At 41.5% G+C, this 16,587-nt stretch overlaps 1 protein-coding gene across 1 annotated transcript in view; it reads right to left on the bottom strand.

Moving 5' to 3' along the window:
* LOC310759427 (serpin E3-like) overlaps positions 1-16,587 on the bottom strand; it is a 65,534-nt gene that overhangs the window by 13,134 nt on the left and 35,813 nt on the right. The window lies entirely within an intron of this gene.

Here is a 16,587-nt window from a genome sequence, read left to right as displayed (position 1 = left end):
CACCCTGTCCAAATTCCCATGGGCTCTGCATGGAGCCAGGCGAGGAGGCATGTAAGTGCCCAGCAAATCCCAGGCAAGGAACAAAAAGGTACTGATGGAGAAAGAGCCAGCAAGCACCATTCAAGCCTCCGTAGGCGTGTGACCTGCTTCAACTGAGAAAAGGATCACCTTCCAGTATCACTGACTGACCTCCCGCTTCTCTTTTCATGCATTCCATAGATTTCTCATTCCCTAGTGGAAGGGAAAACCATGCCTGCCGTGTGCCACACACAAAGCTTATCTCAACGGAGGTCGGCTGGTGGAAACAGCCACTCTAGACAAAATCAGTTAGAAACTTAGGAAGCTGCCGTACACTAAATCCTGCCCTTGCCCCACCTGGCTCTGCAGAGACTGATAGTGGCCATCCACCATTTCAGGCAGGGGACAGTCCGCTCACCCGTCTGGCATGCAAAAGATCCCAGGTTTTAAAACCCCAGCATCTCACACAGTTTTCGTATTTTGTTAGCTAAAAAGTGGAAAACCCAAGAATTACCAACAATAGAAGAATGGCAGATGAAGATGATGGATTTTTCGGAGCTAGCCGACCTAACCGGAAGAGTCCGCGACCAGAAGCAGGAGGAGTATCAGGAAGAGTGGAATAAATTTAATGATTATCTGGTTAAATTTGTGAAGTTAAATTAAGTGAAAATAGCTTGCAGATACTTAATTGGCTTAGGATTTTATTTATGTTAAGTGATGAATTAATATGTTTAATTCCATAAGGTGAAGATTTAAGGATGTTAATGTTTAAGTTAAATTTGGGATTTGGAAAACCGTTAAAAGGACATGCAATGAAATTCAACCAAGGGGAAGCGAGGAAATCACTTAACAAAGTTAATAACTGTAATTTTCAATAAGGCTATGATTTATGTTTGTTTGTCTTGTGTGTTTGTTTGTTTATAATATTGTGAAAACTAATAAAATTTTTGGAAAAAAAATAAAAAATAAAACCCCAGCATCTCTGAGCAGAGCTAGGAGAGATTCCAGACCCTCCAAGTATCCCTCTTTTCCAGGGACAGTCCCAGATTTACAGAAGACACCCCGGTTTCTGATTTGATCCCAGAGCTACAAGGCGGCTTCCTCTGGTCTTATCCAGCGATGCTGGGAATCACACCTGTGGCTTTCTGTATGTCAATCAGACTGCCTACCCCTGAGGTACAGTCCTTCCGCAATTTCCAAGGCCCCTCACCCCGAATCTTTACTAGGAAGTATCACATGAGAGGAAAGCGGTTCACCTAAATTATCATCCCTACTGCCATTCTTCGGCTCTGGCTGATCGTTTCTGAATTTTTTATTGGAAGAGAAAGAAGAGAGGGTATCAGGGTGGCCAAATGGGGGGACAGATTTTCATATGCTAGTTTCAATGCACACATGCAAATTTAGAAAGAATTAGCATAATGGAAACACAGTGCCTCTCACCCTAGTAGGGAACTGTTTGTCTTCTCAGTCTGCTGTCCTGCTGCTCACAGATGATGGACAACTTCAAGGCCCCTGCTTTCCCTCCAGGTCTTCTAGGATGATATCATCTCAGTGAAAAAGAGAAGGCTAGCAATTATAACTGTTTTAGAGACTTTCTTATATACACTGAACATATCCTTGGAAATAGACATTACCTTCATGTTTTCCTGGGGTTTTCATGAGCTCCTCTGACATACGCAATGGCGCAACAGAACTTTCTCTTCCTGGCGCCACTGGGCCAGCCCTCTGTTTCCCTTTCCCTCAGGTGAAATCACCAAATGGAGAATGAATCACGAGTGACAGTGGGTTTTTTCTTTGTGAAAACAGGTTGCAAACAAACTTTATTATAACAGATGTAAACAAGGAGTTTTGGTTCTTCTTCTTCCACCAAAATGTAACAAAGAGTTGCTTTTTACTAAAATGAATACGGTTTCAAGTTATAGGCTGCATGCTGCAGGCTTAAGGTTACTTTCTTTTACACATCTTCCATGGATCAGACTTCTCTACACACACTTCAGGAATTTAGGATTTTAATTGGACTGTTTCCTTAAAGGTAAAGGTAAAGGGACCCCTGACCATTAGGTCCAGTCGTGACCAACTCTGGGGTTGCGTTGCTCATCTCGCTTTGTTGGTCAAGGGAGCCAGCGTACTGCTTCTGGGTCATGTGGCCAGTATGACTAAGCCGCGTCTGGTGAACCGTTTACCTTCCCGCCGGAGCGGTACCTATTTATCTACTTGCACTTTGACGTGCTTTTGAACTGCTAGGTGGGCAGGAGCAGGGACCGAGCAACGGGAGCTCACCCCGTGGCAGGGATTCAAACCACCGACCTTCTGATCAGCAAGTCCTAGGCTCTGTGGTTTAACCCACAGTGCCATCCGCGTCCCGACTGTTTCCTTATAGACCCCCAAATCCTCCTTTGCTTCAGAATCACTACTGCCCTTTCCTCTCAGTGTAGTCCCTCTGAGGACCATTTTTCCTGTAAACATCATGTGGGACTGTGTCTTTTCTATTTTTAAGTGTTATGCAGTTCAGAACCTTAGAGCATATACTGTGAGTTCTCAGCTCTCCTCAGCTCTACCCCTTCAGAACAAACTTTCCTGACAGAATCTCACTCCCAGACCCCATGAATCTCTCACACCATCTCTCACTCCACCAGTGGCGTAGCGTGGGGGGTGCAGGGGGGGGGCGGCCGCACCGGGCGCAACATCTGGGGGGGGGGCGCGCTCGAGACTCGAGGGCTAAAATCCACGGGTTAGGGGGCGCAAATTACTTGCCTTGCCCTGGGTGCTGACAACCCACGCTACGCCTCTGCGCTCCACTCCACCTGCCTCCCTTGGAACTCTGGCCAATCAGGAGCTGTTGCTAGCTGACTGTTTGCTGGCAGGGAAAAAAACACACAGGTAAGCTCAAGAGGAATTCACTATCATCACAGAATGCAGATGCTGAGAGAAATCCTACTTACATGTCTCTTCTTTGGCGATCACTCATAGTTGAGTAAGATTGTCTTCCATAAACACGGTTTTAACAATAAGTTTGTAAGTGACTGTGGAGGCCAATTCTGGACCCACACGTCCTTCCACAGTGGGGACATTGGTTCCTGGGTGGGAGGTGATCACAGTGTGGATTTGCCAAGCGTGCCTTCCTCTTAGCACGTTTCTCCCTTGCGTCCTGAGTTCGAGTGTCTTCAAAGCCCATAACACGTTTGGTAAAGGCTGTTCTCCAACTGGAGCGCTCACAGGCCAGTGTTTCCCAGTTGTCAGTGTTTATACTACATTTTTTCAGATTTGCCTTGAGACAGTCTTTAAACCTCTTTTGTTGACCACCAGCATAACGCTTTCCATTTTTAAGTTCAGAATAGAGTAGTTGCTTTGGAAGACGATCATCAGGCATCCGCACAACATGACCTCACCATAGGAGATCACTAGGCCTTTTAACACTCTGGTGACCAATGAGCCAGCAGAGGGAGGTGTCACAATGAACCTTGTAACCCAACAACCCTGGGCCCTGAGAAAACTAGCATCCACAAGCACTGCTCCTATTAAGTGACACCACTAAGTTTTCTCACATGACTTTTATTCCATTTTCCACTTTTGATAAATATGCAAAATGTGCCTATTTGGATTCCAGCTGTAGTTGTTCCTGCACCTACTGAGCACTAGCTGTCTCCTATACTTGTCTCATACCCTCCAACATTTCTCCCATGAAAATAGGAATGTCCTATTCCATGATGATGATGATGATGATGATTCTGACTGGGTTGCCCCAGCCACTCTAGGCAGTTTCCAGTTTATACAAAAACATCATTAAACATTACCAAAAACGCCCCCCCCCTCTCATTCAGATTTCTTCTAAAGGTTGTATAGATACTTATCTCCTTGGTTCGGGGGGTCACAGAACTCCATATGCTCTAACATTTCTCCAATGAAAATTGGAACGTATTAAGGAAAAGCGGGTCATTCCTTTTTTTTTAATGAAATATTTATTAGGATTTTTCAATTTCAATACAAAAAAAATCTAAAAGAACAAAAAATGCAAAAAAAGAAAAAAGAAAAAATTTAAAATTTACAGTTCCATATTTTCATTACCATATTTCCCAGACTTCCCCACACCTCCCTTCTTGCATTCCAATTCAAGTTGTTTGATCAGCAAGTTCCTATCCCCAATTTTTAACCTTTTTATATTTAATTCATTTTTTTAACTTATTTTAACTTATAAACATCAATATTTGTACCTCAATACACCAATCTTTTTCCTAAAGTCGATCCTAGTTCCATTCTACGAATTTCCCAATTTTCATATTAATAACCAAACAAAAAAAAAATAAGACAGATCATAATTATACACCCTTTGGATTCTCAAACCCCACCACCCCCTTTCCCGGTTTCGATCCCCAACAAATGTCCAGTCTTAATTTTCTATCAGCCTGGAGATCTCACGTCCGAGGCTCTTAATTCTCTCTCAGTCCCTCTCTGCCGGTTTTTTTGATAGTCCTTAATATTAAACTCCAAATTTCGGAGGAGCTCTGTCTCAATAAGATCCAAATTTCTTCCAGCCAGACCTCCATACTTAAAAGCAAGATCCAAAAGGGAAAAGCGGGTCATTCCGGGGTCAGACCAGAAACCAGGATGGCTTCAGTTAATCTGGGACTGTCGCTGGAAAATAGGGACACTTGGCGGGTCTGCTGAGGTGCTCAGATGGGAAACCACCAGGATTCTGGAAACCACCAGGCATTCTGGATGTCCGTTGAACAAGGATTAAAAACCCAGCACTGGAAACAGTGAGTGCACACAGCAAATGGGACTGTGAACACAGGCATAGAGAAGGTTGTATTTTTGCAACAGAAGTACTACTTAGAACAGCAGGATTCAGCCTACACAATCCTCAGCAAGAAAAGTTACCCTGGCACATTATTCGTTTTTATAAGGTAAAAGGTAAAGGGACCCCTGACCATTAGGTCCAGTCATAGCCGACTCTGGGGTACCGGCGCTCATCTTGCTTTACTGGCTGAGGGAGCTGGCGTACAGCTCCCGGGTCATGTGGCCAGCATGACTAAGCCGCTTCTGGTGAACCAGAGCAGTGCACGGAAATGCCGTTTATCTTCCCGCCAGAGCGGTACCTATTTATCTACTTGCACTTTGACGTGCTTTCGAACTGCTAGGTGGGCAGGAGCAGGGACTGAGCAATGGGAGCTCACCCCGTTGCGGGGATTTGAACCGCCAACCTTCTGATCGGCAAGTCCTAGGCTCTGTGGTTTAACCCACAGCGCCACCCATGTCCCATTCGTTTTTATACTTCATTCCAAATCTGGGATTTGGTGCAGGTGATTTCAGTATCTCTGCCTTGAGAGTATCATCTCCCCCTGGCCGCTCCTTGGTGGCTTTCTGAGATCACAGTTTTAGGCAGGAAATTGGATGGGCTGGGGTTTTTTTGTTTTTGTTTTGACATTTTAAAGGTTTAAAATTGTTTAAAAAATCATACCCTCAAACATTTCTCTGATGAAAATAAGGACGTCCTATTCCATAATGATAATTTTACCATTTATACACCACACATCTTACTGGGTTGCCCCAGCCACTCTGGGCAGCTTCCAACATATATAAAAACATAATAAAACTTTAAACATTAAAAAAAAACCTTCTCTATACAGGATTGCCTTCAGACGGCTTGTGGGTCGGATAACTCCATACCCTCCAACATTTCTCCAATAAAAATAGGGATACCCTGGGGGAAGGTGGGACTTTCCGGGATCAAATCAGAAACCAGGACGGCTTCTCTCAATCAGGGACATCCCTGGAAAATAGGGACAATTGGAGGGATTGAAAAATGTGTATTATTTCAACTCTGTGTGAACCACCCAGAGAGGACTGGACAGTCAAAAAAGGGTATACATAAATAAACAAGCGCGTGGAGAGAATCCCCCTGGAAACATTCAGAACAGTTTCTGTCAGGAATGTATTTTTTAAAAGAACAATTACTCTTAAAAGAAAAAAGAGATCTAGGCAAACTTTCCCCTCCATCTGTATATAAAGTAATGGCATTCCTCAACTAACCCGTTTATTGACCTTGAACAGGGGTCAGCAAACTTTCTCAGCAGAGGGCTGGTCCACTGTCTCTCAGACCTTGTGGGGGTCCGGACTATATTTTGTGGGGGGAAGTGAACAAATTCCTGTGCCCCACAAATAACCCAGAGATGCATTTTAAATAAAAGCACACATTCTGCTCATGTAAATACACCACGCAGGTGTATAACTCAGAGATGCATTTTAAATAAAATGACACATTCTACGCATGTAAAAATATGCCAATTCCTGGACTGTCTGAGGGCCGGATATAGAAGGTGATTGGGCTGGATCCGGACCCCGGGCCTTAGTTTGCCTACCCATGACCTAGAACATTCCCAGATCTTCCATATTATGCCTAAGACACAAAGGAAAAAAGGGGCTTTCAGCCCTGTCCTGTTTAGGAATTAATAATAGCTGCAGAAAGGATTACATTTCTTAAGAGAGGGAGGCCTCCCTTTTGGTGAAATGGGCCTACTCCAACGTAATCCATGCTCTCTTCTTTTGTTCACCCGCACATAAATGAAGCCGTAATTGGTAGCAGAAACTGCACAGTCCAGCTGATGACTGATGGGCACACAAGATCTGGCACCCCAGGTTGTCATCACCACACATTTCGGCAGGTGAGGGTGAATGAAAGGCAAAATACTACAAATAGTGCCCACAGATCTTAGAACCTTGGCTGCCTAAGAAGTAGCTCCTGACAATATAGCAGGGATGGAGAGTCTGTTGCCCTCCATATGTTGATGGACTACAACTCCCATCATTGTTGGGAAACTGTGTATGTGCAGCTACTCACACAGAGTCAGTTAAGGTTTGGCAGACAGCCAGAAGGCAATCTGAAGGAGTAAGTCTGCCTGGTGATAACAGAGACATGGAGTCCACTCCCTGATTGGTCAAGCTCTCTCAAGGGAGTGATAATTAATGGCCTACTAACTGGAATGTGTTAGTTCAGTAGTTCAGTTGTTCTGTGTCAGTGTAGGAGTTGTGAGTGGTGTCAGAGAGAGCTAGCTAAAGATCCGTGTTCTGTTCCTGTAAATAGTTCACTGTATATAATAAACACCTAACTACAAGTTCCTGGTTCCTGCTTCGTCTATCCTGTCTGCAGCCAAGTCGCCAATTGCTTCCGTGGATTCTGCGTGTACTCTGCTAGGTCTGGCTAAGGTCTTGCAACTAGTCAGAACGTTGTGAAACACCAATAGGTTTTACCAATAATCATCCCTCATCATTGGCCATGCTCTCACTGGGCCTGATGGGAGCTGAAGTTCAGGAGAGCAGAGAACAAGAAAACAGCCTGAATGCAAAGAACTGGAGGTGCTGAAGACCAACAAAAAAGCACAGATACATCATGGGAATGTTTAATTGGTGGCCAATCTTCCGCTATCATATTTTGTGGGAAGCAAAGGGGTGAGTAAGCCTCCTCCATTCCATCATCTTTCATTACGAGAGACATTTACGTCAAAGCAAGCTCTTTATTTTTCAGAGTTGATCTGCTCCTGCAGCTTATGACCCTCTCAGTGCGATAATCCTGCATTGGTGACATCACAGAGTTAGCTGCAGTGACCAGAGTGATGTCACAGAAAGAAGATTAGGACCTTAACTGGGAAATAAGCTGTGAAACTCCAAGGAACGCTGACAGGACAAACATTTGTAATTATGTAAAGGCCTAGTAAATTATATAAGGAAAGCTGTAAGAAAGATAGCTGTCAAAACTGCTGTTGAAGAAATGTTAAGATGAAATGTCTGTCAGTATCAGAGTATCAGAGGCTGCCACAACTCAACAATTCTAGTATAAAATTCCAGAATTTTAACTTGATGGTATTTTTAATCCAGTGCAAAATCCTTAAAAGAAATTGTCGTCTCACTTCAAAGCATTTCACAGTTCAACTGTATCTCATACAGTGATGAACACATAAAATAAGTTTGGCACTCTATGCCAGAACCTCCAACTGCCTGGAATGTCCCGCTTTTCCCTGGGATGTCCCTATTTTCATTGGAGAAATGTTGGAGGGTATGCTATCCAACCAATATATAAACTCAGGGGGAAATGCAGAAAATATTGGCCTGTGAAAGGGGATCCAGGAAGCACATAATGGCAACTGAAGAACAGGGGTGAGGAACATCAGAACCAGGGGCAGATGTGGCCCTCCAGGGTTTTCCATCTGGCCCTTAGGTCCTTCCTCAAGCCACACCCCTCACTGATTCTGCTCCACACCTGCTTCCATTTCTTTTACCTGATAAGGATGTGTTCTTGAACTGTAATAATGCCTCTTGCTTGCCTGGGTGGAGAGATGTGCACTGGTCTACTGTACCTGTGGGGCCTGCAAGGTTCCCCACTAAAGCATGTGATTTTCAGACTGAAAAAGGTTCTTACCACTATGTAAAAAGTTATCAAACCACTAAACCAGAAACTGCAATGCTTCTCCCCACCTCCCACCCCCATGATGCTGACCTATATCTTTTAGTTTAGCATAAAAGGCAAAAATCAAGCTCATCAGTTTCCTCCTGCTGCAAATGCCAGAGTCTTTCATATCAGGAGTTGACCATGGAAATTAATCTAGACAGTTTGTCAGTGGCTTCAACTCTTGGTTATGTCTTTCTGAGTAGCTACATCTAGGAAAGGAGAGGTGTGAAGGGGCCAGAGAAGGAACAGTCAAGTGCAGGGAGTCCTATATGCCATCGGCGCACCTCCCCAAATGCACCAATCCTGCTGCAGCCTGGAACTGGGTGTGTGCAGACGATTTATTTGTTGAATGGGACACGGAGACGGGCAGCCGGAGGAACCTTCAGCAGATGCTGTCGCCTGTCCACAAGTCCTAAAGTGCCAGACTAGGGTGAGGTCAGCAGGTTCAGGGAACCCTTTTCATTGTGAGAGAATTTGGGGTGACCTGTGAGTTTGTTTGGGCCTTGGCTGAGAGCCAGGGTGGCTGGGAATAGAATGAATGAATGAATGAAAACCATTTTTTAAGAAAAGGGACCAGGGCTTGGCTTCCTCCACTGGGCAGGTTTAGAGCATCTTTTATTTTATAAATTAAGTTGGTGGTGGGGAAGGAAATAAAGGAAGGGAAAAAGGAAATCCGGAGGAGTTCTCATGCGATCTCCCACCTTTTTCCTTCATACCACACCATGGGACTTGTTTTCCTTTTGCATGTCTGATTTCATCTATGCTGACAAGTGTCAAAAGGGCCAGGAAAATGGAAAAGCCACTATTAGTTAATTTAAATCTTCCTGTCTGGCAAGTGTAGGGATGGGGGAGGGGTGTTTATTGCACCAAGTCTCACTAGGATGGGGACAATCACAGTAAACTTTCTAGTGTCCTGATGGATGATTGTCTGCTGTCTGAGAAAGATGTTCCTATGATACCATACACGTTTTGTCTGCTCCTGGATCCTGGGAGCAGAGCCTGACCTATGTAGGAGCCCTTCCACATGGCAGTTTATTATGGAGTCTGTTCTGCTGACACATGGCAGCTTTTGCACAAGGCCAACACAGTGCTGTCCTCCATAAAATGTCATTCCATGTTATTTTTTCCATTTAATCAGCACTTACTGTTTTTGAAGAAAATCCTCCTAGTTTTTCCCCCCATGTAAAACTGGTAAATCCAGATTAAATGGGGTGAGGGTTGGAATATGGGATGGCATTTTGAGGAGGGTGTTGTGTGGATGCTCAAGACTTTACAACCTGAAAAAAAGAGACAATGCATGTACTTTTGTAAAGCAAGAAAATCTTTCATAATTTTTTTTTTAAAGAGTAGTACATAGCCCACAATCACCTGCCATGTGGAAGCACCCTGAGAGTCTAAGAACATAAGAAGAGCCTGTTGGATCAGGTTGGATCTAGTCTAGCATCCTCTTCTCATGGGGGCAACTAGATCCCTCAAACAGGATTTTTTTTAAAAAAAATATATTCAAAATTAAAACAAGACATATTATTCAGAAACATATCATCCTTGTCCCCCCCTTTTTCCTCCCTCCCCCCATTCTCCCACACAACCCCCCCGACTTCCCTCAGTTCCAGTCTTTGATTTCTCTAAAAATGCTGTTTTCTGCATGTTACAAAGTTGTATAGATCCTCAAACTATTTAGCTGATTATTATCAATAAAAAGTTTGTAAATGTTTATTCAAAACCTGCCAAGGAGTCCAGTTCACTTTGTTGCGTCTTCAAATACTTTGTAAAGGGTTCCCATTCACCCTTAAAGTCACAGTTATCCTTGTCCTGTAGCTTGTAAGTCAGTTTTGCCAGTTCTGCATAGTCCATCAATTTTTCTTGCCATGATTCTTTAGTTGCGGTTTCTTCAGTCTTTCATCCTTGTGCTATTAAAACTCTCGCAGCCGTTGTTGCATACATGAAGATGTTTTTCAGCTTTTTTGGCAGATCTTTCCCTACAGTCCCTAATAAAAATGCTTCAGGTTTTTTAACAAATGTTAAATGGAACATTTTCTTCAATTCGTTGTATATCATTTCCCTTTTTTTAAAATTACATTACAATCCCACCACATATGATAAAATGTCCCTTCCTTTTCCTTACACTTCCAACATATATTTGAACTAGTTTTGTACATTTCCCCTAACTGCACTGGTGTTGTGTACCATCTATACATCATCTTCATGTAATTCTCCTTCAGTAGGGAACAATCTGTAAATTTTAAATCAGTTTTCCATAATTTTTCCTACTCTTCCATCATAATGTTGTGCCCTGCATCTTGTGCCCATTTAATCATAACTGATTTTACCTCTAGCTTGGTGGTGTTGTAAACAAAAATTGCCCTTTTCCCTTATGGGGTATCCAAGAGCCCATATAGAGTCCTTACAAAAGTTCCCTATTGGTAGGAGAGAATAACAGAGGCCAACCAGAGAATATTGAGAAGCAAAGCAGCTAGTAAGCTTGATCTTTATTGATCTGTTGCAACAGGGTGCTCCCCTCACCTGCAGGAGAGAGGAGGGACCCAGAAAAATGCTGTGCAAGGCCTTATAAAGACTTTTGAAATTGCCACCCTGTAGATCAAGACCACCCCTCAGATACATCACACCTACATCACAGAAAAGGCGATCTAAAACAGAAATTTGAATGTTGTTGTTTTTCTCCTGTCCTTGTTTATCTCCTGTCTGGCAGGTTACTTGATTGGATTGCCTGGGGAGCCTGGCCAATCTTTTGTAATGATAAATACTTAGTTCCTGGGCCATGTCACAGGCTCACACCCTATTCAAACACAGACATACCCTTAAGACAGGATTTGTGAAGGAAAAGACAATGGGGAGGCTTTTCCACTTTGACTTTGCAGAGAAAACATTTGCTCAGTTTAGGAATCAAAATGGCTTCAGGTCAGTCTTCCTGTGCTGATCTAGGTACGTGCGGTTATGAACATTACCATATATTGAAGACCTCAAAATTCCTATCACAGTGGCCACCACTGCCTCCTGTGGGAGTTCCACAGTTGAACCATCCACTGTGCAAATAAGTTATTTTCTTTCATCTGTCTTGAATCTTCCAACATTCAGCTTCGTGTGACATCTGCGAGTTCTAGATCGGAGGCAAGAAGTGTGTTAGAAGAGCTGTTCCTTCTTCTCTTGGTGGCACAGGATCAACTTGCCCCATTGCTGGATCCAGTTCTATGCTGTCACCTTGACTATTCTCCCCACACAATCATCTTCAAGGGGAGAAAACCAGTTTTTTGTTGGAACTATAAAAGCAGATTTGTTAAAAAAGTCCTCTGTTTTAGATTGTTTGGAAACTGGTGAGAGAGCTACATCCTCTGGGTCCCTGTAGCATTTACTAGCAGGCATAGCATCACCGTAGGGAGTAAACAAGGAGAGGTTTCCCCAACCGAAGAAGAGAGAAAAATAGAAAGTGTTCCAGGAACAAAGTATAGAAGGGAGCTGGGGGTTAATAGCTAGCAGCTGGCGGCCTGACCAGGATGCTTCACCGAACTTGCCCAAGATATTTCTCATAGCATAGTCAAGAAGGTGCTGATAGAATCTCAGTAGGTTGGTAAGTTTAAAAGCAGAGAAGTAAGAAAAAGGAAAAATTACTTCCCTGGGTAGCAATCAACGGTAATTACAGTCCTGTTATCTGCACTTGCTAAGCCGTCGCCATCTTGGGACTGCCCCCCTCAAAGAGCTGTTTAACTTCATGTCGTTTTCTCATTCTTGTATTGTTCTCCCTTAAATTATATTATATTAATACAGGCGGTCTAAGGAAAACAGCCTGTAACATAACAAGAAAGTGTAAAGAAACGCTGGCACGCACTAGTGGGGAAAAGAAGAAAAACAAGATATTGTGTGTGAGTGCAAGAGACAGAAGGAAGGAATTACCGTATTTTTTTGCTCTATAAGACTCACTTTTTCCCTCCTAAAAAGTAAGGGGAAATGTATGTGCATCTTATGGAGCGAATGCAGGCTGGGCAGCTATCCCAGAAGCCAGAACAGCAAGAGGGATTGCTGCTTTCGCTGCGCTGTGATCCCTCTTGCTGTTCTGGCTTCTGAGATTCAGAATATTTTTTTTCTTGTTTTCCTCCTCCAAAAACTAGGTGCGTCTTGTGGTCTGGTGCGTCTTATAGAGCGAAAAATACGGTGTATTCCTAAGAAATGTGGATGGTTTGGAAAGAGAATTTCTAACCTGGGCACCCCAGACTTCACATACAAGGGGGCTATAGGCAGAGATGCTTCCATGGTGATTTGAGGCTATGGGTTTATACAACAATTTCCAAGCTTCCAGTTTTAAAACTCACTCACAAAAGCAGAAGTTAGACCTGCCTCCAGGAAGCATGTGCATTGGCAAGATAATCCAGCTCACTTTACCTCTATGTACCTGGTAGCACACTACTCTGCAATGAGCAAATATCAGAAGTGTGTGGTTTAATTAGAGTCGGATTAATTCAAGCTGACTGCCTGTCTCTGTGTGTAAATAGGGCACTAGAGGTCAGAAAGTACTAAGTACCTTAAAGGTCTCCTTGCATAATGTGAAAAGCTATGGGAGATGGATGACCTTTGTGTAGACATAAGAATTAGGAAAAAACAAGTAGTCGACATTTGCAACCATTAATCTCTTTAAGACCACTGTCCCCTTAATTATTGGGAACAACAGAAGCCTGACGTTCTGCTGATAGAATCTTTTTTTTTTTTTTTAGGTGAAGGATTTATATGATTTGACGAGAAACCACAGTATTATTATTTTGAAAAGCAGTTCCCCCATGCATTAGTATGTCAGCCTTTCTTTACACTTTCTTGTTACATTACAGGCTGTTTTCCTTAGACCACTTGCATTTATGTAATATAATTTAAGGGAGAACAACATTTTCCTAGTTCTGTTTCCTTGCATCATGTATGTTTCCATGTAATTTGTTAATTAGAAGAAATTAGACACTAGGAAAGGAAAGAGATGGCTGCTTGAAACTGTATTGAATCTATGATATATAATGAGATGAAAAGGATGTTGAAATATAAATTTTTTTAAAAAACCAGAAGCATTTTTACTTGGTATTATAGGTCAGGAAATTAATAGACAAGATGTCAAACTGTTCTTATATGCAACAACAGTGGCAAGAGTATTGTTAGCCCAGAAATGGAAACAAGAAGAAATTCCGACGAAAGAATGGCAGACGAAATTAATGGACTATGCAGAATTGGACAAAATAACAAGAAGGATTCGAAACCTGCGGGACCAGAGATTTACAGAAGATTGAAAGAAGTATATGAATTATTTGAAGAGCAACTGTAAACAACAAATTACGCTAGTAGGACTACAAGAAGTTTTGTAAGGAGAAATATACGAAGTGTTACAAAGTACAAAAAGATAGAGATATTGGTTATGAGTTTGAAATGTAGTAGGGAAAATAAGAAATGCATACTGAAAGATTAGATTGGAAAATTTACAGACAGGACTGATGGAAGTCAAAAATTTGAATAAGATGTAAAAGTATGTTTAATTACTGTTGAAAATGATATGTTAAAAATACTAATTAAAAATTGTAATAAAAAAAGAAGAAACTGTCTTGAATCTATGCACATGCTACCAGAAGTGTCATGAAATGGACCCCCTACATGAACTACGGTGCAGATACCAAGGATATTTAAAACAAAAACATGGTGCTACTCATAGTAGGCAGATGGGCAAATCTAGAATAAATCCAAAGTAAATGCATGCATAATACATAAGAATCATGGAATAAAAGGCATAAAATGGATTGTGCTACTCAGTAGAAAATGTAAGTAGGTTTCTGTATTCTGGTTCAGTTACTAACTATTACTATTTTATGAGGGCTCCTTCCTCCCCAGGTTTTTTGGATATTTGACGCAGTCTTTAGTATGACTTAGAAATTTTTTGCAGGGCTGGCCCTACCATTAGGCAGCTGGTTTGGGGTGTCTTGAAACGACAGCAAATTGTTATTTATTGCTGTTGTTCAACAAAGCCTTATTTTCGTGTGGTCCCACCTGCTGGCTGATGTGGTAACTACTACTAAACACTGAATAGTGAAATTCACCTCCATCTCTTTATCTTTTCCTCTTGACAGATTGCTCCTTTCATTAAATTGCTGGATAAAATGATGAACAAAAGAAAACTATTCTGGGTGAATATTGACAAGGACCGATAAATACCGCAAAAGTTTTTCTCCAGTTGAAATGTTTTATTAATGCCTTGAAAGTTGAAGAAAAATGCTCAACATTCCTCATGAATAATCTTTTGAGATAACTGAGGAAGTAATTGATTCTAACTAAACTTAATTGACTGCAATAAATTACACTTAACTGAGACATATGCTAACTTGGTGGACTTGCCTGGCTTATGAAACACCTGATAAACTAAGTTTAAACTCCTTGGGACAACAGATGAGCTGCCTAGGGCTGTGTCCACATTAGAGAGTTTTACACATAAGTAGTGCACATTTGGGTAATACATTCACAGTACTGAGTAATGGGAAATAGGGCTATAGTGTATGAGAATAAATATAGAAAAATCAGAAGCAAATAGAAGGAATTGTGACAAAAACAAAAAGGCATCTGGGAAAAATCAGGGAAATATAAATGCTGGAATAAGATTTCATTCAACAGGAAAACGTAGAGTCGTTATATGACAATACAGAAGTATTAGAAAACAAAATTAGCAAGAACAATAATTGTCTTGAGGTCTTAATTGGATGGTAGAAGTTTAATATCTAAAGTATATTCAAGAGTTTTATTGATTTAGTTAATTTACATACTGCTTAGGATTTCAGCAGAAATTGCTAAGTGGCTTACAAAATCTCAGCAAAAAGGAATTAATATAATAAATACAAATTTCAGATTCGAAATCTAACAATAATTAAATTAAACTATGAATAATCATAATCACAATTCCACAGTTTAAGTAATATAATTAAATAAATATCTCTAGGCGATGTACATAAAACACCAGAAGCCACAAAACAAACCATACCACACAAAACATTGAAATATATCAAAGTATCTCAAAATGCAACATAATAACAATATATCATTTTTTAAAATAAACATTTTAAAAATCAGGTAATATGACAAGTGAAATAATTAACCTACACATCCACACTACACAAAACTAACCTAAACACACAGTCCTCACAAGCACAATTACTCAATGATTTCCTTACATCACTCCATCCACTTAATTTTCACTTTGATAAAACACACCAGTGTTGTTTAAATAACAAATAAATAACAAAGCAGTAGCCGATAGTTGCTTACATAAAAATAGACCCACTAAATAAAAATGACGAAGTGGAATCAGAAAAAACAAGAATTATTGATTTCCTTTCCATATCTCACCTGAGGACATCCTCTCCCTACCGCTCACCTAGGGAGAGTCAACCTTTCTCTGCCTTTCTCTATTGGGAGTTGGTCCAGCGCACATGATGTTCACTATCTCAAAGGCAGCATCCTAGCCAATCTGACAAAAATAAATAAAAACAGCCCCACTTTAAGTGCAGTGCTCCAACCATGAACAAGTTAAAAGTTAGAGCCAAAACATAAACAGAATAGATACAGAGAGATCTTATTTAGCTTACAAGATGAGGACTTGGGGGGGGGGTGCATTAATAATAATAATAATAATAATAATAATAATAATAATAATAATAATTTATTATTTATACTCCACCCATTTGGCTGGGTTTCCCCAGCCACTCTGGACAGCTCCCAACAGAGTATTAAAAACACTCTGATAAAACATCAAACATTAAAAACTTCCCTAAACAGGCCTGCTTTCAGATGTCTTCTAAACATTGGGTAGTTGTTCATCTCTTTGACATCTGATGGGAGGGCGTTCCACAGGGCAGGCACCACTACTGAGAAGACCCTCTGCCTGGTTCCCTGTAGCTTCACTTCTCGCAGGGAGGGAACCGCCAGAAGGCCCTCGGCACTGGACCTCATTGTCCGGGCAGAACGATGGGGGTGGAGGCGCTCCTTCAGGTATGAGTTATTATGTTCTGATAACAAATGATGTGGTACTTGTGCCACTATTTCACTCCTTCTGAAAGCATTCCTTAAAGTAACCAATAACTATAGGATGAATTTGCATT

This window comes from Podarcis filfolensis (assembly GCF_964270895.1).
Source record: "Podarcis filfolensis genome assembly, chromosome: 3".
Lineage (NCBI taxonomy): Eukaryota > Metazoa > Chordata > Lepidosauria > Squamata > Lacertidae > Podarcis > Podarcis filfolensis.
Note: the sequence above shows the minus strand (reverse complement) of the source record. Positions and strands in the feature narration are given on the sequence as shown.